At 44.3% G+C, this 23419-nt stretch overlaps 1 protein-coding gene across 10 annotated transcripts in view; it reads left to right on the plus strand.

The window, feature by feature from the left end:
- Nucleotides 1-9766: 9766 nt before the first annotated feature.
- The window catches only part of cep192 (centrosomal protein 192), a 164416-nt gene continuing 150763 nt past the window's right edge, over nt 9767-23419 (plus strand). For 4 of the 10 annotated variants that reach the window (XM_078215687.1, XM_078215694.1, XM_078215691.1 and 1 more), the window contains exon 1: nt 9967-10075. The gene's annotated coding sequence lies outside the window, so the exon portion shown is untranslated. Of the gene's footprint in view, nt 9841-9897; nt 10076-19703; nt 19788-22094; nt 22138-23419 lie in introns of those variants that run through there. The other 6 variants (XM_078215693.1, XM_078215696.1, XM_078215688.1 and 3 more) reach the window with 5 other exon arrangements.

Below are 23419 nucleotides of genomic sequence, written 5' to 3' on the forward strand. Positions count from 1 at the left end.
AAGCTGATTATCATCTCAGCAGGAATTATATCCTGTAGGTTATGCCTCAGACTTGTTTTGTGGCTTTCCCCTCCCAGGAGTACACAAGAGTCTGGAATGAAAATCCAGCTGCAAAACAAGTGGACAAGTGCTGGATATGTCAGAATAGGTGGCATAGAAGCAAGAAAAGATACACTTGTCACCCCTGCTCTGACAGGTAAAATAAAAGTCTTGCTCTCTCTCTGACTGCTGAAAGCAAGCTAAGTCAGCAAAGCCACAGCTTAAAAGGAAACAGGACAACTCCTCTCAGCTAAACCGCCGAACCCTGGAATCTCAAAACCAACTATTCAGCTGCTGAAACCAGTGCTACTGGAATCATGAATCTCAAACAGCCACAACGTTTCACCATCTCCCCCTCATAAACAAGTCAAAGACTGATTCGTATGTGTTTTTAAAAAAATTATATTTGAGTATATATATGTGAGTCCTTTATATTTGGACTCACTTCTCATTTCTAATTTATGTGAATGTATGTGCATGCGTTATTTTCCTTTCTTTTGGTAGCTAATAAACTCACTCTTTAACTCAAGAAAGCCTGGTCAAATTGACTACTTTAACAACATATATGCATTTGGACTGGGAAAAAGTATCTGCAGTTGAAGGGATCATTCTTGAAATAATCTTGTTGAGACCAACTGAGGGGGTTGAATAAAGAATGGGAGCCAGTCCATCCTTCCTCACCCAGGGGATATCAATTTGGGGGTATCCCATCTGGAATTTAACAAATTAGGGTTGGGGCCAAGATAGTTCCCACAGCGGGGACGGGACGAAGGGTAACGAATTGGGGGACATTGCCCAGGGACCGGCCGCAACAATACTCTGGTCATTATCTTGTTAACTTTGGGCCGCACAGTGGTTAGCACTGCTGCCTGACACCGCCAGGGACCCAGGTTAAATCACGGCATCAGGTCACTGGACAATGGAAACTCTTATCATCCATAAAAAACATCAAAGATTGGTAAAAAGATTGATAAGGAGGGAAAAACTGGAGTACAAGAGGAAGTTGGCTAGTAATATAAAGATGGATGATAAGAGTTTCCATAGATATTTAAATAAAATAGGAGTTAACAAAGTGAGCATTGGTCCTATAGAAAGTGAGTTTGGGGAACTGATCATGAAAAATGGTGCTATGGCGGATGAATTAAACAGGTATTTTGCAGCAGTCTTCACTATAGAGGACACAAGTGACACTCCCAAAATAGTTATAAATCTGGAAATTAAAGGGAGAGAGGAACTCAGGAAAATTACTATCACCAGGGAAGCGGTATTGAGCAGATTGTTGGGTCTGTGGGCTAACAAATCCCTGGGTCTGGATGGACTTTACCCTAAGGTCTTGAAAGAAGTGGCTAGTGAGATAGTTACTGCATTGGTTTTGATTTTCCAAAATTCCCCTGATTCAGGGAAGGTTCCATTAGATTGTAAAATAGCAAATGTAACTCCTTTATTCAAAAAGGGAGGGAGACTGAAAGCAAGAAACCATAGGCCAGTTAGCCTAAAATCGTCATAGGAAAATGTTAGATGCCATTAATAAAGATGTTATAGCAGAGCATTTGGGAAAGTCTAAAGCAATCAGGCAGAATCAACATGATTTTGTGAAAGGGAAATCATGTTTAACCAACTTAACTCAGCGACCAACCTGAACGAGTACGCCACTACAGTGACTGACTTCATTTGTAAGTGTGCAGAAGACTGTGTGCCAAAGAAGCAAATCCGTGTGTTTCCCAACCAGAAACCATGGATGAACAGGGATATCCACTGCTGGCTGAAGTCCAATGTGAGACGTTCAAGTCAGGCGACCCTGACCTGTACAAGAAATCAAGATATGACCTCCAGAGGTCCATCAAAGATGCCAAAAGACAATACTGGACCAAGTTAGAGTCACAGGCTAGCCACATGGACTCCCACTGATGATGGCAAGGTCTGCAAGATATAACAGGCTACAAGATGAAGGCATATAGAATCACCGGCAGCAACGCACCCCTCCCCTATGAGTTCGAGGCATTCATAGAACATAGAACATAGAACATTACAGCGCAGAACAGGCCCTTCGGCCCACGATGTTGCACCGACCAGTTAAAAAAAAAACTGTGACCCTCCAACCTAAACCAATTTCTTTTCGTCCATGAACCTATCTACGGATCTCTTAAACGCCCCCAAACTAGGCGCATTTACTACTGATGCTGGCAGGGCATTCCAATCCCTCACCACCCTCTGGGTAAAGAACCTACCCCTGACATCGGTTCTATAACTACCCCCTATGCCCGTTTTGAGCAAGAAGTAGGCAAGAGTACACCCTCCACCTCGAAAGCCTCAGCCAAACCTGTATCTGAGGTCACCATCATGGATGTCAGATCATCCTTCTCAAAAGTCAACCCACGGAAAGCGACTGGCCCAGATGGGGTACCCAGATGAGCACTCAGATCCTGTGTGGATCTGGAGGAGATATTCACTGGCGGGGTTATTCGCAGACATCTTTAATCTCTTTTTACACCAATCTGAGGTCCCTATCTGCTTCAAGAAGACAACCATCATTCCTGTACCAATGACTATCGTTCAGTAGCTCCGACATTTATCATTATGAAGTGCTTCGAAAGGTTGGTCATGGCACGAATCAATTCCGGCCTCCCAGATTGCCTGGATCCACTACAGTTTGCCTATCGCCACAACAGGTCCACAACAGACACAATCTCTCTGGCACTACACTCAATCCTGGAACACCTGGATAACAAAGACACCTATGTCAGACTCCTATTTATTGGTGGCGTAGTGGACAGTGAAGAAAGTTATCTCCGATTGCAACGGGATCTTGATCAATTGAGCCAGTGGGCTGACGAGTGGCAGATGGAGTTTAATTTAGATAAATGTGAGGTGATACATTTTGGTAGATTGAACCAGGGCAGGACTTACCCAGTTAATGATAGGGCATTGCGGAGAGTCACAGAACAAAGAGAACGAGGGGTACATGTTCATAGCTCCTTGAAAGTGGAGTCACAGGTGGACAGAGTGGTGAAGAAGGCATTCAGCATGCTTCGTTTCATTGGTCAGAACATTGAATACAGGAGTTGGGATGTCTTGTTGAAGTTGTACAAGACATTGGTCAGGCCACACTTGGAGTACTGTCTACAGTTCTGGTCACCCTATTATAGAAAGGATGTTATTAAACTAGAAAGAGTGCAGAAAAGATTTACTAGGATGCTACCGGGGCTTGATGGTTTGAGTTATATGGAGAGGCTGGATAGACTGGGACTTTTTTCTCTGGAGCATAGAAGGCTGAGGGGTGATTTTATAGAGGTCTATAAAATAATGGGGAGCATAGATCAGCTAGAGAGTCAATATCTTTTCCCTAAGGTAGAGGAGTCTAAAACTAGAGGGCATAGGTTTGAGGTGAGAGGGGAGAGATACAAAAGTGTCCAGAGGGGCAATTTTCTCACGCAGAGGGTAGTGAGTGTCTGGAACAAGCTGCCAGAGGTAGTAGTAGAGGCGGGTACAATTTTGTCTTTTAAAAAGTGTCTAGACAGTTACATGGGTAAGTTGGGTATAGAGGCATATGGGCCAAATGCGGGCAATTGGGATTAGCTTAGGGGTTTAAAAAAAAAGGGCGGCATGGGCAAGTTGGGCTGAAGGGCCTGTTTCCATGCTGTAAACCTCTATGACTATGAATCTATGACTACAGCTCAGCCTTCAACACCATTATTCCTGCAAAAGTCATCTCCAAACTCCATGGCCTAGGGCTCAGATCCTCTCTGCGACTAGATCCTAGACTTCCTAACCCACAGACCGCAATCAGTAAGGATAGGCAACAACATCTCTTCCACAATTATCCTCAACACCAGTGCACCACAAGGCTGTGTCCTCAGCCTCTTACTATACTCCTTATACACCTATGACTGCGTGGCCAAATTCCCCTCCAACTCAATTTTCAAGTTTGCTGATGACACCACCATCGTGGGTCGGATCTCAAACAATGGTGAGATGGAGTACAGGAATGAGATAGGGAATCTGGTGAACTGGTGCAGCCACAATAATCTCTTCCTCAATGTCAATAAAATGAAGGAGATTGTCATCGACTTCAGGAAGCATAGTGGAGGACATGTCCCTGTCTACATCAATGGGGGACAAAGTGGAAATGGTTGAGAGTTTCAAGTTTCTCGGTGTCCATATCACTAACAGCCTGTCCTGGTCCCTCCACTTTGACACTATAATTAAGAAAGGCCACCAATGCCTCTACTTTCTCAGGAGGCTGGGGAAATTCAGCATGTCCGCAACGACATTCGCCAATTTTTACAGATGCACCAAAGAAAGCATTCTTTCTGGTCGTATCACAGCTTTGGTATGGCTCCTGCTCTGTCGAAGACCACAAGGAACTACAAAGGATCGTGGACAAAGCCCAGTCCATCACACAAACCAACCTCCCATCCATTGACTCTGTCTACATTTCCCACTGCCTCGGAAAAACAGCCAGCATAATCAAAGACTCCAAGCATTCCAGACATACTCTCTTCCACCTTCTTCTGTCGGGAAAAAGATACAAAAGTCTGAGGTCACATACCAACCAACTCAAGAACAGCTTCCTCCCTGCTGCCATCAGAATTTTGAATGGACCTACCTTGTATTAAGTTGATCTTTCTCAACAAACTAGCTGTGACTGTAACACTACATTCTGCACCCTCCCCTTTCCTTCTCTATGTATGGTATGCTTTGTCTGTATCGTGCGCAAGAAACAATACTTTTCACTGTTTACTAATACATGTGACAATAATAAATCAATCAATTTATTGGAGTTCTTTGAAGGAGTCACATGTGCTGTAGATAAAGGTGAACTAGTGCATACACTGGACTTAGATTTCTAGAAGGCATTTGATAAAGCACAACATCAAAGGTTATTGCAGCAAATAAAAACTCATAGTTTGGGCGGTATGATATGGATTGAAGATTGACAGGAAACAGAGTTGCCATAAATGGACCTTTTACTGGTTGACACAATGTGATGAGTGGTGTACCACAGGGCTCAGTGCTGGGGCCTCAACTTCTTACAGTTTATGTAAATAACTTGGACGAAGGGGCTGAAGATATAGTTGCTGCATTTGCTGACAATACAAAGATAGGTAGGAAAGTAAATTGTGAAAAGGATGTAACGAGGCCATTCTGACAAACACATTACGAGAAAACTGGAAAAGTGGTCATGATAAAGCTGCCAAGTATGTAGGCTTAGAAGAAAGAAGTATAAATGAGGAAAAAGCAGCAGGTGTGCTTTTCAGAGTTTTGTCACTGACCATCATTGGCACGTATCGTCTCTCGACCTGTGTTTTTAATCCCCTTGTTTATATTTATTTCCTGTTGTTTGGCAACCACATCCCTGTTGAGAGAGGGGTGCATATTTTTTGGATTTTTCTTTTGTTTTGTTTGTTGGGTGTGCATAAATCTAACAACCTCATAGAGGTTGACTCGGTGCACCTGAGGATTTTCATTTGCTGTTTTGCACCCTGTCTCTGTTTTTTTATATTGACCAAGGTTTTTGTTTTCCTAGCCTCCTCAATTTCTCTGGATTCCTGTCCTATCTTTTTCTCCTCTCAACTTTCTTGACAAACAAAACTGTTATCGACTAACCAACCTTCTTTACAGATTCCCCGCATGCTGACGCTACACGAAAGCAGCAGATATTACTGCATGGAGGTGCTCACATAGTTTTTCCACGACTTTTAAAACAATGTGGGTACATCTGTTTTGTATTTTTTTCTCTTTTGTTGTGGCTATAGGTGGTAATAACTTCAGGATTGCCTGCATCTGCCTGTCGACAACTTTCTGAAAGTTTTGGGTCATAACAACATGGATAGGTTAAATATATGGGCAAATTCTGGCAAGTGGAGTACAATGTGGGCAAATGTGAAATTGTCCATTTTGGCAGGAAGAATAAAGAGAAACAAAAACAGAAAAATGCTGGAAAATCTCAGCAGGTCAGACAGTGTAGTGGGGAGTTCTGCTTCGGTGGCCGGATTACTTTAGAAATTTTAAAAAGCAATTCTGTTTAATAACTTTCGCAAAGGTAAATGAAACTCAGATTTAAAGCGTAATCAATTTATTTCCAAAACTAAGTTTGTTATAAACATGCAAACAGTACAAAGAACAAAGGACATACATTAGACAAATACAATACTTTGGCCAAAGGAGGATCTGGTGATGCGACAGCACCTTGAGTTTCCTCCGCAGATCTCGACTTTCATGCCAAAAACTTATACTATTCAGTTATCTTAGATACAGCCCAGTAATTAACTTAACATGATCTTATTTAATATTCAACTTGTCAATCTATTCATGGCAACATTCTTAAATCAAATTACAATCTGACACCTTAAATAATGGTTTGTCATTTGTTCATTCAACTATCGGAAGCATACTCCTCAATAAAAATGGCTTCCTGGTTGCTTAGCAATACTAAACTATATTTTTAACTCATTCAGCGTTTTGTAGGATAGTCAGAACTGTTTTTTCTACTGGATAAGGGCCCAGTCATCTGGCAGAATTCCCAGGCTGAACTCCCTATTCTCGAATACAAAATTATATAATTTGTTCTTCTAAACAATGCATGGCTTCATAACTGTATCATATTCAAGTTACATTGTAATTGAGTTTTCACATTTTAGTCAATTCACTGACACAATTAGTCCTTGAGTTTTACATTCAAATACTGGCAAACTTATTAGCTTTACATTTATGATTCAAATGCCTGTTTTATTCTAAAACCTTACATTAAAATATTAGCTGCTGGGTATTGTTGGGTATTATATGATTAAATATTCCCTTCATCAGACAGTATCTGTGGAGAGAGAATAGTGCCAACGTTTTGAGTCAGGATGACACTTTGTCAGATCTCTTCAAAACATCCAAGGCAACCAGGCAGAGTCAACATGGTTTTGTGAAAGGAAATCATGTTTAACCAATTTATTGGAGTTCTTTGAAAGAGTCACGTGTGCTGTGGATAAAAGTTATTATTGGTTATAATAAGCCATTTTAAAATTTGTTCATTGGATGTGGGCCTCATTGGCTAGGCTGACATTTACTGTCCATTCCTAATTGCTTTTGAGAAGGTGGTTGTGAGCTGCCTTTATGAACCTTTCTTCTTGTTAAAACATTTTGACCTTACATTTCAAAAGGTTCCCAAATCCAGACCACAGTTCACAACTCCTCTGAGGGGCTTGAACGAGTCATGGAGAAGCTGGTCTGTCTTCACAAAAATTGTGAGAGACCAGGAGACGCCTACCCCTGCAGTGGAGCCAAGTCAGCTGTGTAAGGTGCACAGGCCTTGCTAATCACACCCTTATCCCATGCTGATGAAATTTGGGGATGATGGGAATGGCGGTGGGAATCCTGAAATTGGGTCCTGCCTGCCATTTTTAAATGACTCTAGGATTATTCTGAGCTTGCGAAAATCTGGAAGTGATCTGGAGAGTGTACTTGCTAATTTCCTACCTTTCTAAATTCTGATGGTACGGTGGCACAGTGGTTAGCACTACTGCCTCATAGCACCAGGGACCTGAATTCAATTCTGGCCCCGTGTAACTGTCTGTATGGAGTTTGTATGTTCCCACTCGTGTCTGCATGGGTTTCCTCCGGGTCCTCCAATTTCCTCCCACACTCCCAAGATATGCACGTTAGGTGGATTGGCCATGTTAATTTGCCCCTTAGTATCTCAAGATGTGTAGGTTAGGTGGATTAGCTTTGGTAAATGCATGGGGATAGGGTGGGGGTGGGCATGGGTAAGATGCTCATTCAGAGAGTCTGTGCAGACTTGATGGGCTGAATGGCCTCCTTCTGCACTGCAGGGATTGTATGATTCTGACTGCAAGAACACATCCCTCTTTCTGCTTATGTTGTTCAATGTGCACCATGACTGCTTGCTGGCTGATCACCTTCATCCCTCAGGGTGCTCTACAGACATTTAGTGACATCTTTGTTCTGACATCAGGAAGGCAATACACCATCCCGGATTCATAGAATCCCTACAGTGCAGAAGGAGGCCATTTGGCCCATCAAGCCTGCACCGACAACAATCCCACCCAGGCTCTCTCCCTGCAATCCTACATATTTACTCTGCTAATCCCCCTGACACTAATGGACAATTTAGCATGGCCAATCAACCTATCCCGCACATCTTTGGACTGTGGGAAGAAACTGGAGCACCCGGAGGAAAACCATGCAGACACGGGGAGAACGTGCAAACTCCACACAGTCACCTGATGCTGGAATTGAACCCAGGTTCAGAGGCAGCAGTCTAACCACTGTGCCACCCCTATTTATATCTGCAGTTGAAGAAATTCCGGGCTATTCCCCTAAATATTGAATCACCCATCTTTATTGATCCTTCACGCTTTCTTGTACCCTCTGTACAGCTGAGCCATGGTACTTGGACATAGCTCTGACTGCACTCCCTAGATGAACCATAACGTTAATTATTACTCAAAACCGAACACTTGTTTTTTTTCAAATTTCTCCACATACTCATCCTCTCCCTATCTCTGTAACCTCCTCTGGCCCTTCAACTCTATGAGATGTCTGCACACATCTAATCCTAGCTTCTTGACCATCGCAAAATATAATCGCTCCACCACTAACGACCATGCCTTCAGTTATCCTGGTGCTCAGCTCTAACATTTCCTCCCTAAGCCTCTGCTTCCTTTAAGATCTGTTAAAGAATCTCTTTGATCATCTTCCCTGATTTCTCCTTTCAAGACAGGTCAAAACAGTTTTTTATTGATTTATCTCTTGTGAAGCATCTAGGGATGTTTTACTATATTAAACGTGGATGTTATTAAAATTTAGTTTAGAGGTATGTTTTAAAATTAGGATTTGGGAATTAATGGTAGGGTTGGGGTTAGAGCTTATGCTTTGACAGGTGGAGACAACTGTTGACTTTGCCTGATTAACATCTTTAAGGGGTTATAATAAGTCATTTTAAAATTTGTTCATAGGATATGGTGGGCAGCACGGTAGCACAGTGGTTAGCACTGCTGCTTCACAGCTCCAGGGACCTGGGTTCGATTCCTGGCTTGGGTCACTGTCTGTGTGGAGTTTGCACATTCTCCCCGTGTCTGCGTAGGTTCCCTCCGGGTGCTCCGGTTTCCTCCCACAATCCAAAGACGTGCAGGTTAGGTTGATTGGCCATGCTAAAGTTGCCCCTTAGTGTCCTGTGATGTGTAGGTTAGAGGGATTAGCAGGTAAATATGTAGGGTTATGGGGGTTGGGCCTGGGTGGGATTGTGGTCGGTGCAGACTTGATGGGTCAGATAGCCTCTTTCTGTACTGTAGGGTTTCTATGGATATGGACGTTGTTGGGGTCAAAAAAATTGATGTGGACCTTGTTGGCTAGGCTCACATTTATTGTCCACGTCCTTAAGAGCCGTGGACATTTGCAGCGCTGGGCAACGGGGACGATATTTGAGCTGACACTTGCCCAATGATCTCCACGTTACCCGGCCACAAACTTCCATTGTCACAAGCCTACCCCACCTCTCCTCAAAATAAATACGGCAATGAACACGCGGCGGTGTAACTCAGAGAAAGTCTGCGCTTATTTATTATTCAAACGGCTCTGAATGGGAAGGAACGTGACATTTGAAGTCGCGGTGAGCGAGGGCGGTTCGTTCATATTACTCAGTGGAGGGGCTATTTTTTTGGCGGTTTAACGGCCGCCCCGCTTTCAAATCCAAACCGCTCTGACGCTGGGGGGGGGGGGGACGCGCGCAAGGCGCCGGGCTCGCGCGGGACTCTCGCGCCTTCGGGGAGGCAGCCCGACTGCAGAGGGGAGGTAAGTACCGCGCATGCGCTCGGGTTGTCCATACTGCCCCCGCTCCCCCCCCTCTTCAGACAGGCCGGGGAAGCCGAGCGTCCGCCGACCTTTCCCCACTCTGGGCCTAACTGAAGAGCGGGAGCAGTTCTGGGCGACGGCCGCCTTTCTCTCTCTACCCCCCCCCCATCATTGACAGGGCGCCAGAATCAACAGTGTCTGTGGTCATGAGTCTGCATGTAAACTTTTATTTAAGGTGAGAGTATTCCCTCAGTTGAACCATAGTCATCGGTTGGGCTTTTCTACCTTTACGTTTGTTCCAGTCATCAAACTGTTCCCTTTGTAATAATGTCCGCCCGTAACTCTGCTAAAAGTGCTATATCCTCTTCCTGTTATTTTTAAAAGTGTAGGTTGGATGACGGTAGTAAATAATGCTAACTTCTAAACTTTTCATGCGCACGTAGGATTTGGAGTGCACTTGTCTGACTCTTGAATGGACCTATCTCGTATTAAACCAAGGTTTAAAAGAAGGATAGGAAGGGTAGGATTCGAGAACCGTGGATAACCAGGGAAATTGAGGGACTGGTCAAAAAGAAAACCTTTGACAAAGGGTCATCTGGACTCGAAAAGTTTTAGCTCTTTTTTTTCCTCACATGCTGACAGACTTGCTGAGATTTTTCAGCATTTTCTCTTTTTTGGTTTCAGATTCCAGCATCTGCAGTAATTTGATTCTATCTTGTATTAAGTTGATCTTTCTCTACACCCTAGCTATGACTTTGACACATTCTGCTCACTCTCCTTTCCTTCTCCCTTATGTACTTTGTGAATGGTATGCTTTGTCTGTATGGTGCAAGGAACAATATTTTTCACTGTATCCTGAATCATAGAATCCCCATAGTGCAGAAGGAGGCCATTTGGCCCATCGAGTCTGCACTGACCACAATCCCACCCAGGCCCTATTCCCATAACCCCATGCATTTACTCTAACTAGTCCCCCAGACACTAAGGGGCAATTTAGCATGGCCAATCCACCTGACCCGCACATCTTTGGACTGTGGGAGGAAACCCGCACAGCCGTGGGGAGAATGTGCAAACTCTGGACACAGTGACCCAAGCTGGGTCCCTGATGCTGTGAGACAGCAGTGCTAACCACTGTGCCATTGTGCTGCCCCATATGTGACAATAAATCAAATTGTGGGTAACTGATTCAGTTGTAACCTTCAAAAAAGAATATACTGGAGAAATATTACGGTGATGTTGGGGATATTTTTGAATACACTCTGGCCACAGGAGAAGTGCCAGAGGCTTGGAGGATGATTGATGTGGTACCATTAGTCAAGAAGGGGAGTAGGGAAAAAAACACAGGTACAGGCCAGTGAGTGTCTCATCAGTGATAGGGAAATTGCTGAGTTGGTTCAGACTTGATGGGCTGTGTGACCGCCTTCTGCACTGTAGGGATTCTGGAAATTGGAAAAAATTCTGAGGGACAGAAGTAATCTCCGTTTGGAGAGACAAGGATAGTCAGCATGCATTTGCCAGGGGCAGATCATGTTTAAGAAATTTGAGGTTTTTTTGAAGAGGTAGCCAGGTGTGTAGATGTGTGCAATGCAGTTGATGTAGCCTATGTGAACTTCACTAAGGCTTTTGACGAGGTCGTGCATGGGAGACTGATTAAAGAAGATAAGAGCCCAAGGTATCCAGGACAGTTTGGTAAATTGGATCCTAATTTTGCTTGTTTGTAGGAGGTGGAGGGTGATCGATCAAAGGTTGTTTGCTGTGACTGGCAACCTGTGTCCAGTGGTGTACAAAAGCTAATGGCATTTGCTACCAAATAAACCTGTTGGACTTTAACCTGGTGTTGTTAAAACTCTTCCAATGGTGTACCGCAGGAATTGGTGCTGGGTCCCTTGCTGTTTGCAGTGTACATTAATGATATAGACAGGAATGTGGGGGGTATGATAAGCAGGTTTGCAGATGAAATGAAAATTGGTGGTGTGGTAAATAGTGAGGAGGAAAGTCTTAGATTATGGGATGATATAGTATGGCTGGTCAGATGGGCAGAACAGTGGCAAATGGAATTTACCCCTGTAAAGTGTGAGGTGATGTATTTGGGAGAGGCAAAGGAATGTACAATGAATGGTAGAACGTTAAGAAGTGTAGAGGACCAGAGAGACCTTTCGGTGCATGTCCAAAGATCCCTGAAGGCAGCAAGATAGATAAATAAGGTGTTTAAGAAGGCATATGGGATACTTGCCTTTATTCACTGAGGTATAGAATAAAAGAGCAAGTTGGTTATGTTGGAGCTGGATAAAACTCATTAGGCCATAGCTAGAGTGTTGTGTGCTGTTCTGGTCGCCACACTATAGGAAGGACGTGATTGCACTAGAAAGGGTGCCTGGGCTGGAGTGTTTCAGCTGTGAGGAGAGGCTGGTTAGGCTGGGGTTGTTTTTCTTGGAGCAGCAAAGGCTGACGGGGGAATCTCATCGAGATGTACAAAATTGAGAGACATGAAAAGGTAGATAGGAAGAAACTTTTCCCCTTAGTAGAGGGGTCAATAACCAGAGGACACAGATTTAAAGCAAGGTGCAGGAGATTTAGAAGGGATTTGAGGAAGAACATTTTCACCTAGAGGGTGGTGAGAATCTGGAGCTCACTCCCTGAAATTGTGGTAGAGGCAGGAACCCTCAACATCAGAGAAGCATTTAGATAAGCACCTGGAAACGCCATAACATACGAAGCCATGACCAAGTCCTAGAAAATGGGATTAGGGTAGATGGCTGGCGCAGACACAATGGGCTGAAGGGCTTCTTTCTGTGCTGTAAATGTCTTCACATTGAGGATAACCTTCCATCGTGTTGTGTGGAACTATGACTGTGCTAAATGGGATAGACTTCGAACAGATCTGGCAGCTCAAAACAGGGCAACTATTAGGTGCTGTGGGCCATCAGCAGCAGCAGAATTATACTCGACCACAATCTGTAACCTCATGGCTAAGCAGCACCAGGCATACCTAAAATGAGGTGAAGTTGCAAAACAAGACTAGCAGAGCTAAGCAAACTTACAACTAATGGATCGGACCTAAGCTCTGCAATCCTGCCACATCTAGCCAGAAATGGTGGTGGACAATTAAGCAACTCGCTGGAAGGAGCAGCTTCACAAATATCCCCATCCTCAATGATGGAGGAGCCCAGCACATCAGTGCAAAAGATAAGTCAGAAGCGTTCACAACAATTTAGAGCCAGAAGTGCCGAGTAGATGATCCACCTCTGTTTCCTCCGGAGGTCCCCAGCATCACAGATGGCAGTCTTCAGGCATTTCGGTTCACTCCACATGACATCAAGAAATGATTGAAGGCACTGGATACTGCAAAGCCTATGGGCCCTGACGATATTCCAGCAATAGTACTGCAAGACTTGTACTCCAGAACTTGGTGCACCCCTAGCCAAGCTATTCCAGTACAGCTACAACACTGGCATCTAGCCAGAAATGTGGAAAATTACCCAGGTATGTCCTGTACACAAGAAACAGGCCAAATCCAACCCAACCAATTACTGCCCCAGCAGTCTACTCATCAGTAAAGGTGGCACAGTGGTTAGTACTGCTGCCTCTCAGCACCAGGGACCCAGGTTTAGTTTGGCCTTGGGTGTCCATATGAAGTTTGCAAGTTCTCCCCATGTCTGAGTGGGTTTGCTCCTGTTTTCTCCCAGAGTCCAAAGATGTGCAGGTCCAATGGTTTGGCCGTGCTAAATTATGCTTTGGTGTCCATTGATGTGTAGATTAGGTGAATTAGCCATGGCAAATGTGTGGGGTTACAGGAGTAGAACAGCAGGGAGAGTGTGTATGATCTTTCAGGGAGTTGGTGTCATTCCAGTAGGTCGAATGGCTTCTTTCTCTGCATCATATTTTTGATTTGATTTATTATTGTCCCATGTATTAGCATACAGTGAAAAGTATTGTTTTGTGTGTGCTATACAGACAAAGCATACTGTTCACAGAGAAGGAAAGGAGAGAGTGCAGAATGTAGTGTTAGTCATTGCTAGGGTGTAGAGAAAGATCAACTTAATGCAAGGTAGGTCCATTCAAAAGTCTGATGGCAGCAGGGAAGAAGCTGTCCTTGAGTCGGTTGGTATGTGACCTCAGACTTCTGTATCCTTTTCCCGACGGAAGAAGGTGGAAGAGAGAATGTCCGGGGTGCGTGGGGTTCTTAATTATGCTGGCTGCTTTGCTGAGGCAGTGGGAAGAATAAGCAGTGTCATGGATGGTAGGCTGGTTTGAGTAATGGATTGGGCTACATTCACACCTTTTGTAGTTTCTTGTAGTCTTGGGCAAAGCATGAGCCATACCAAGCTGTGATACAACCAGAAAGAATGCTTTTTGTTATGCATCTGTAAACGTTGGTGAGAGTCGTAGCTGACATACCAAATTTCCTTAGTCTTCTGAGAAAGTAGAGGCATTGGTGGGCTTTCTTAACTATAGTTTCGGAATGGGGGGACCAGGACAGGTTGTTGATGATCTGGACACCTAAAAACTTGAAGCTCTCAACCGTTTCTACTTTGTTCCCGTTGATGTAGACAGGAGCATGTTCTCCTCTACGTTTCCTGAAGTCGATGACAATCTCATTCGTTTTGTTGACATTGAGAGAGAGATTATTGTTGCCGCACCAGTTCACCAGATTCTCAATCTCATTCCTGTACTCTGTCTCGTCGTTGTTTGAGATCCGACCCACCACGGTGGTGTCGTCAGCAAACTTGAAAATGGAGAAGATCACTTTTGAAGCACCAGCTGAGGCAGATTTTTTTCTTCAGTGGTGTACACCTAATTGGCGCATACTTCTTGATGGGCTAACTATTTGATGCCTCAGTGGTTTTCATGGGACTAATGACTGGAAGCTGTGTTTTTTCAAATCTTGCTCAATGTTGTTTATATTCTGAGCCATTAAAGATGGTCATGGGGAATGTTGTAAGAGTTTTAATAACACCAGGTTAAAGTCCAACAGGTTTATTTGGTAGTAAATGCCATTAGCTTTCGGAGTGCTGCTCCTTCGTCAGATGGAGTGGTGCTCCTTCGTCAGATGGAGTGGATATCTGCTCTCAAACGTTATGTTAGCATTGGACTTTTGGAGGTTACATTTTCATGGTGTGATTAATGCTCCATACCCCTATTTCTACAAGAACAACTGGGCTGGTTCTTTCAATTATGGTCAAGATATTTGGTTTCCTGAATTAAGGAGAAACATGAGGCCTAGCTTAGTTTAATTATTACTGTTCGCCAGGAAGTCAACATGTGTTGGTGGTGTTTTGGGTATCATGTGCTTAAATGCTCGGATTGGCCATTTTACATGTTTATTAAGGACCATGTTTGACTTTTGAATACACTAGAGCTCTCACCATGTGGTTACAACAAGCAACTTTTCAATAGCATATTATGTAATGTAGTTCATATGTTGTGGGTACACTCCATTAACAAGGTTGGTTTGTCAATGGATGCTCTATAAGATGGAATACTTGCTGCTTGTCTTGTTTATAATGATGAGTTTCAGATTTTATTGAGTTAAAGGTTTATTACACCATTTGGTTTTTGTTATCCTGTTTGGGAGTGTGATTGTTCTGGGGATGGGAGGGATTTTCTATCCAAAGACCTTTTTTGTATTTGGCCATTTTCATTATGTAATGGATCCTCTTGACTTTGTTTTCTTTCTTCATTCAATTTACTGACTCGTTTGTTAAGTCTTCCTGTATGTAAGACTAGTTTAGACGGTGAGGGTGGTATGGAGCCCTCGATCAGATTTAGGTATGTGGAATGTTAGGGGATTAAATGGCCCAGTAAAATGTTCCAAAGTGTTTTCACACCTCGAGAGCCTTAACACTGAGTGCGTTCTTTCAAAAAAGAACACCTGTGTATCGAAGATTACACCAGATTGTGGAAAGCATGGGTTAGCCAGGTGTTCATTCCGATTTCAACAGTAAAGTTAAGGGGACAGTAATTTAGATTAACAACAGAACACCATTGTCCCCCCATAAACATAATCTTAGACCCTGGAGGAAGTTACACAATAGTTACTGGCACACTTTTCAAACCCCTGTAGTTTGGATGAACATCTATGCCCCTAACTGGGATAATATGAAATTTATTACACTGCTTCTAACCTTCCTTCCCAATCTAGACACCCACCATTTTACTTTTGGAAGGGATCTAAACTGTATTAGAGATCCAAGGCTGGATTGTTCCCTTCTCTTTCCAATCTGTCCAAGGCTCGCCACCTTTATGACTCAAAAAATGAGTTGCGTGGCACTCTTGGCGTTTCCTCCACCCAGTCACAAAGGACTTTTCCAACCTCTCTCTCATGTCCACCATGCTTACTTGCTCATCAACTACTTTTTCTTAGAGATCTCCACCCCCCCACCCCACAATTAAAACTGCTTAGAATTCTGCCATTGTATCAATTCCCTTGACCTGGCTCTTGTGTCCGTATGTAAAAATCCAGATTCTGTAGAGATTTTACACAACCTTACTATCTGCCACAGATTTTTATAAATCTATATTCACCAGTGTAGGTGCTTATCAGTACTTTGGAAAATCCTCAAGGCGATTCTCCAGGGAAACATAATTTCTTACAATGCATTTATTATCAAACAAAGAAAATTAAAAGACCAGGAATTGGTGGATTCAATTTTAGAAATAGACTGTCAATATTTCATTATCTCGACTCCTGAGTTATATTCAGACAAGCTAAAGCTCCAGTTTGACTTGCTGAGCCCATGTTACAATGATTAAGGGGGGCTTTTTATGAATACGAGGACAAAGCCAGCTCCTACTAGCCCACCAGCTCGGGTGTTAATCTGTTTCTTAGTTTATCCCCCAGGTCTATGACTGCTCCTGTAATCTTATTACAGACCCCTCTGATATTAATTTGATTGTTGCTTCCTTTTATTGTAGCCTCTATAAATCTGAACTCCAGCTGGATAGCATGGCAGTGGCTGATTTTCTAAATAGCTTGGGCATCCCATCTGTAGATGGGGCGGCACGGTAGCACAGTGGTTAGCACTGCTGCTTCACAGAGTCAGGGAACCAGGTTCAATTCCCGGCTTGGGTCACTGTGTGGAGTTTGCACGTTCTCCCCGTGTCTGTGTGGGTTCCCTCCGAGTGCTCTGGTTTCCTCCCACATTCTGAAAGACGTGCTGTTGAGTGCATTGACCCGACCAGGTGCCAGACTGTGGCGACTAGGGGAATTTCGCAGTAGCTTCATTGCAGTGTTAATGTAAGCCTTACTTGTGACTAATAAATAAACTTTAGATGTGGGCAGGAGCAGAGACTTAGATGACCCTTTGCATCTGGATGAGATTGTATTAAATGGTAGAGCAGGCGAGGGGCTAAATTGCCTACTCCTAGTTTGTTTTTCTTTTTCAATATGTCCCTATCTTTTTACCAAAACCAATTTTTGTTAACAAGCTGATATCAGTGTTTGTCTGGGCAGGTAGAACTCTTTGAGCCCGAGGAGCAATATTTCAGAGGAACACAGGATTATGGGCTAGCACTATCTAACCTTCCTACTGGAGTATTATTGGGCAGGCAATATTCAAAAGATTTTAATATGCTGTCATGATCCAAGTATAAACTGGTGTCTTATGGAAACACATTCCTGCTGCTCATCCTTCTTGGCTTAATTTGTGCTCAGCTATCCTTTTCCCCCCTTTAAATAACCATCAAAGCCCATTGTGATTTGTACTTTAAAAAATGGGAATTTTGTCAGCATTTTAACCTTTAATTCCTTCACTATTAAGCCCTATTTGTAATAACCACTTTTTTTTTGCCTTCCAAGTATATATTGGAAGGGATTTTGTCACTACCTCAAATCAGACATGGTTTTACTTCAAGGTTGTATGATCTTATGCTGTTCTCTGAACCCTCCCTCTCAATAAGATGATAAATGATTGGAAAGCAGAACTTGGGCTTGACCTTGCAGATGACTGATGGGAAGAGGCCCTTTTTAGGGTCAACTCCACATCCTCCTCTGCTTGGTAAAGCTTAATTCAATTGAAAGGTTTTGCACAGAATTCACTTTACCAAGGCCAGAATTGATATGTTTTTTACCAACACAAACAACAATGCGACAGGTGCTCACTCTCACTGCAGACATTTTCTCATCGTGCCCGAAGCTGGTTGGTTTTTGGTCATCCTTCTTTGGCACTCTGTTCTTTTTCTTTGGTATGTTTATTGAAAATTTTCTTTTATTTGACATCGCAAACAAACACGTATATAGATCCACACAGTGCTTGCGTGCACATTCCAATGTGACTGGACCCAGGGCTCCCCATGGCCAGGGGACAAGCTCCTGGTACCCCTGGCACCCACCCCACCCAAGTCCTGTCTGATTGCAGTGGTAAAGACGGTAATAATATAAAAACAAAAAGCAGAGGAGCGGTGCTGAAGAACCAGCCGAGCACCTCAGCAGCCCAGGTTATAAACTAACCAGAGAAAAGGAGAGAGAAGAAAGAGAGTGAGAGGGAAAAGAGAAAAGTTCTCATGTTGGTCCCCACAGCTCAGCAGGGTGGGCGGGTGTACTCAGGTAAAGGGCCAGGGCACCTCCACCAATCTGAGGAGAGGGGGATCTGCGGAAGCACCGGGGTGCTGGGGCCATCGTGTATCTACTCACCCGGCTTCAACTGCAGCGTCCCAACATGCGCTATAAATGGTTGCCAGGTCTTATAGAACCTAGCAGTGAACCCATGTAGTGTGCACCTCATCTTCTCCAGCTTAATGGTATCTACCCCTCCTTCACCCACTGTCAGGGGTGCACCTGATTTCCACCTAAACAGGATTAGCCGTCTTGCCAGGAGTGTAATGAAAGCCACAGAATCCGCTTGGAATTTCAGCAGCGGCGGATTTAAAGGCATAACCCCAAACAGGGCAGCCAGGGGGATGCACGTATGTCCCAATCTAGCCGCAATCATCTGAAAAATCGATGTTCAGTAGTTATACAGTGGGCAAGCCCAGAACATATGTAAGAGGGTGGCAGGAGTTTGTCAGTACCGTTCACAAATGGGGCTTGTGCCTGGGTACATTCTAGAGAGTCTAACCCCAGTTAGATATGCTCTGTGAAGGAGTTTACATTGTATCACACCCAGCTTGGCACATATTGAGGAGGATTGTACTTGATGCAGCACCACATCCCAATCCTCCTCCAAGAACTCCTCCCCCAGATCTTGCTCCCATAAAGATTTAACCATGGATGGAGAGTTTTGTTGGGACAGAATTTGAGAATAACGAACAGAAATGATACCATGCGTAGTAATAGAAGGCACGAGGAAGATGTCAATGGAGGCACGAGGTGGGAGTGTTGGAAATGGTGGGGCGGCCCTACGCACAAAGTCTCGAATTTGCAAATATCTGAAGAAGTGCGTTGCAGGTAAAGCAAACCTATCCACCACCTGCTGGAATGATACAAACACGCCGTCCACATACAAGTCCCGAATGTTTTGATCCTGTATGTGGAAGGCACCATCCAAAACAGACGGACGAGAAAAATGGTTAGCCAATACTGGGGAGGCCAGTGACCAGGCCTGAAACTCAAAGTGGCGTCTAAATTGCGTCCAAATTCCAAGAGTTGACTTGACAAATGCACTCCTAGTATACTGGGAGGAGGGAAAATTTACTGGGGAACATATCAAGGCAGCCAAGGAAGACTGAGCACAGGAGGAAGATTCTAACTGCAGCCAACAAGGAACCTCCTGTTGCCTCTCTCTCTCTCTCTTTGCACCCAACACACTACCGCTCTCATATTGGCTGCCCAATAATAAAATAGAAAATTGGGTAATCCCATACCCCCCTCCCGTTTAGGGCTTTACAAGACTGTCGTCCTCATTCTTGGGTTTTTCTTATTCCAGACAAAGCTTGAAATGAGCCGATCAAGTCTGTGAAAAAAGGATTTGGGGATGAACACCGGGATGCACTGATATATGAAAACTTGGGTATGTTCATCTTCACCGCATTGATACAGCCCGCTAACGGCAACGGCAGGATGGACCAACCTTTGAGGTCCTGTTCTGTCCGCCCCATGAGTGGAGCAAAGTTAGCTCCAAAGAGCCCACTAAATTTGCTAGTCACTTGCACTCCCAAGTAAGTAAACTGCCTAGTGACAATCTTGAAAGGCAGGGTGTGGAGCGGGAGGCTACAAACCACTGCATTCGAAGGAAGGAGCTCACTCTTATTCAAGTTAAGCTTGTACCCTGAAATATGACCAAACCTCTCGTATAGATAGGACTTCGGGAATCGAGTTGGATGGGTCGTCGACATACAATAATAGGCCGTCCGCATACAGCGATACTCTCTGCTCGGTTTGATTTGATTTATTATTGTCACATGTATTAACAGTGAAAAGTATTGTTTCTTGTGCGCTATACAGACTAAACATACCATTCATAGAGAAAGAAAGGCGAGAGTGCAGAATGTAGTGTTACAGTCATAGCTAGGGTGTAGAGAAAGATCAACTTAATGCAAGGTAAGTCCATTCAAAAATCTGACAGCAGCAGGGAAGAAGCTGTTTTTGAGTCGGTTGGCATGTGACCGCAGACTTTTGTATCTCTTTCCTGACGGAAGAAGGTGGAAGAGAGAATGTCCGGGGTGCGTGGGGTCCTTAATTATGCTGGCTGCTTTGCCAAGGCAGCGGGAAGTGTAGACAGAGTCAATGGATGGGAGGCTGGTTTGCGTGATGGATTGGGCTACCTTCACGACCTTTTGTAGTTTCTCGCGGTCTTGGGCAGAGCAGGAGCCATACCAAGCTGTGATACAACCAGAAAGAATGCTTTCTATGGTACATCTGTAAAAGTTGGTGAGAGTCGTAGCTAATATGCCAAATTTCCTTAGTCTTCTGAGAAAGTAGAGCTGTTGGTGGGCTTTCTTAACTTTAATGTCGGTATGGGGGGACTAGGACAGGTTGTTGGTGATTTGGAGACCTAAAAACTTGAAGCTCTCGACCCTTTCTACTTCGTTTCCATTGATGTAGACGGGCATGTTTTCCTTTACGCTTCCTGAAGTCGATGACAATCTCCATCGTTTTGTTGAGATTGAGGGAGAGATTATTGTTGCCGGTTCCCTCCTGACTAATCCCCACCACTCGTTTGCTGTTGTGAAAAGCCGCAGCAAGAGGTTCAATGGCAAATAACAGGGGAGAGGGGGCATCCTTGCCTAGTGCCACGGGACAAAGAGAAAAAAACTGAATGCACATAGTTTGTCTGGACTGAGGTTAGAGGGGTGGAGTTCAGTATTTTGATCTAGGAGACGAGCTTTGGGCCGAACCCGAACCTCCCGACAGCATAAAATAAATAACCCCATTCTATCCGATCAAATGCTTTTTCAGCGTCCAATGAGATTCACATCTCTGATAGCTTGGAGGTGGCAGGCACATACATAACGTTAAGCAGCTGCCAAATATTTGAGTACGTATGTCTATTTTTAATGAACCCAGTCTGGTCAGGCGAGATGATAGAGGGCAGAATGTCCTCCAAGTGAATGGCCAGAATCTTAGAGATCAGTTTGAGATCAGTCTATAAGAGCTGCAGATTTGCGGGTTCTTATTCTTTTTAAGGATACGCGAAATTGTCGCTTGTCTCAAAGTTTGTGGGAGAGAGCAGTTCTCATATGATTCATTGATTATGGGCAGTAGCAGGGGAGCCAACCTGTCCATAAAACGTTTGTAGAATTTCTCACTTGGCATAGTTCTGGCCACCCTAACAATTTCTTCAACATCAATTGGTTTCTCCAGTGCTGTGGCTTCTCCCCTGTCCACGGGGAGATGCAGTGCCCCAAAGAACTCCTGAAAGTCCGCCTGATTGGTGGTAGACTCCGAGCTATAGAGGGTTGAGTAAAAGTCCCTAAATTGTTCATTTATTCGCTGTGGATCAGTAGTGACCCCATTCGTAGTCTGTATTTGTGGAGTCTGGCATCTCCGCATCATAACTCTTCAAAGAAAGAGACGAGGCTGCCATCTATGAAAAAAATTTGCAGTGGATCCTCTTATGGCATACTTAATCTTCTTCAAATATAGAAAAGACATTATGTTCTCCAACCAGGATGAAGCAGTGAGTGGCTTGGAGGTCGTCCAGGTTAATAAAATCTGCCTGCGAGCTATTAATGGAGCAAATGCAATGTCTCGGTGAAACTGCCAGTTCAGAGGAGACTCCAAGTATGGCTATCAGAGGCTGAGGCTGTAAATCAATATCTAGAACTGAGAGAGTGTGAGGGAATCAAAGATGGCGCTGGTGAGAGGAAGTATGATCCATAGGTGGCAAGATCCTCCTTGAAATACGGCTGTTTGTTGAGGTCTGGAGAGAGGTTAATGTACATCAAGCAAGCTTTTAAACATACCTGGAAGGCAGTTGCAAAGAGAGAACTTCGAAAGTCTAGCTGGAAAGGGTTATTTTTAGATTCCTTCCTGCCAGTTGGAATTTACTGTGCGTGCTCAGCAGGGGAGGGGCTGTGGATTGCAGCTCTGTCTGCAAACTCTGTTCTTTTTTTCAACCAAGGGTGAATTAAAGTGGGAAGCAGGAGCCACTGAGGTCCTGCTGCAAATTGCAAGCTGCTATTTCTACTTTTTGGATTTTTTTCGCAGCTAGAGCTCTGAGGGGCATGTTGGGACTTGTAGTTCAGTCTGGAACCGTCTTGTAGTTTTTTAACTCCGTCAAGTGTGAATTGGTTTAGGGTGGGGGCAGCCCAGGGAAGAACTCCCGTGTCATAACTGCATCTGTCAGACCAACCTGGAGACACTGCTTTTTCTTTTTGCACCAAACCAAGGGTGAATTAAAGTGAGGGAGAAGAGTTGCAACTTACAACTCGTCTGGGAACTCTTTGCTGCTTCTGTTCGCCGAGTTAAGGGTGAAGTAAGGTGAAAAGCAATCCATGTAAGAACTCTGGCAGATCGAACAGTGAGACGGCTTGATAGGTGGACCAAGAAATAGCGCTCCAGCTGGAGGAAATGGGTAAGCCCACAGGCGCTGGCACTGGCAAAATGGCAGGAGGCAATCCAAAATCAAAGAGTGGGACCACAAGGGCAGAAGAGGGGTTCCCACCACGCTCTCCTGGAAGGATCCCTGAACAGAGCATGCTGAGCGAAAGGACAGGGGAAGCTATTATGGACGCCATGCAAAGATTGGACAATAAGTTGGACCAGTGGGCCACTGAGCTGCAGGCCAAGATAGACGAGCTGAGAGAGGAGCTCTGATCATCTGTTAAATCTCTCCAAGGTGTCACCGTCACCCATGAGAACCGCTTGAAGGAACTTGAGGACTCGGAGGCATTTAGTGGAAACACCATCCACGAGCCCCTAAAGAGCCAAGTTACTCATTTGACATCGGAGATGAAGTCCCTAAGGTAGAAATGTGATGAGATGGAAGGATGCCAAAGATGAAATAACATCCGTCTGGTAGGCCTTCCGGAGGGAATCAAGGGCCCAAATATCACAGACTTTGTCGCCCGGCTATTGAAGAATGCGCTGGAACTTGAGGATGAGCCGCTTCTGGATTGCACAGAGTGTTACGGGTAAAGCCCAGACCGGAAGAAGCTCCTTTTCCCATTATTGCATGAGTACATTACACCTCAACACGAG

Source organism: Mustelus asterias, chromosome 7 (assembly GCF_964213995.1).
Source record: "Mustelus asterias chromosome 7, sMusAst1.hap1.1, whole genome shotgun sequence".
NCBI lineage: Eukaryota > Metazoa > Chordata > Chondrichthyes > Carcharhiniformes > Triakidae > Mustelus > Mustelus asterias.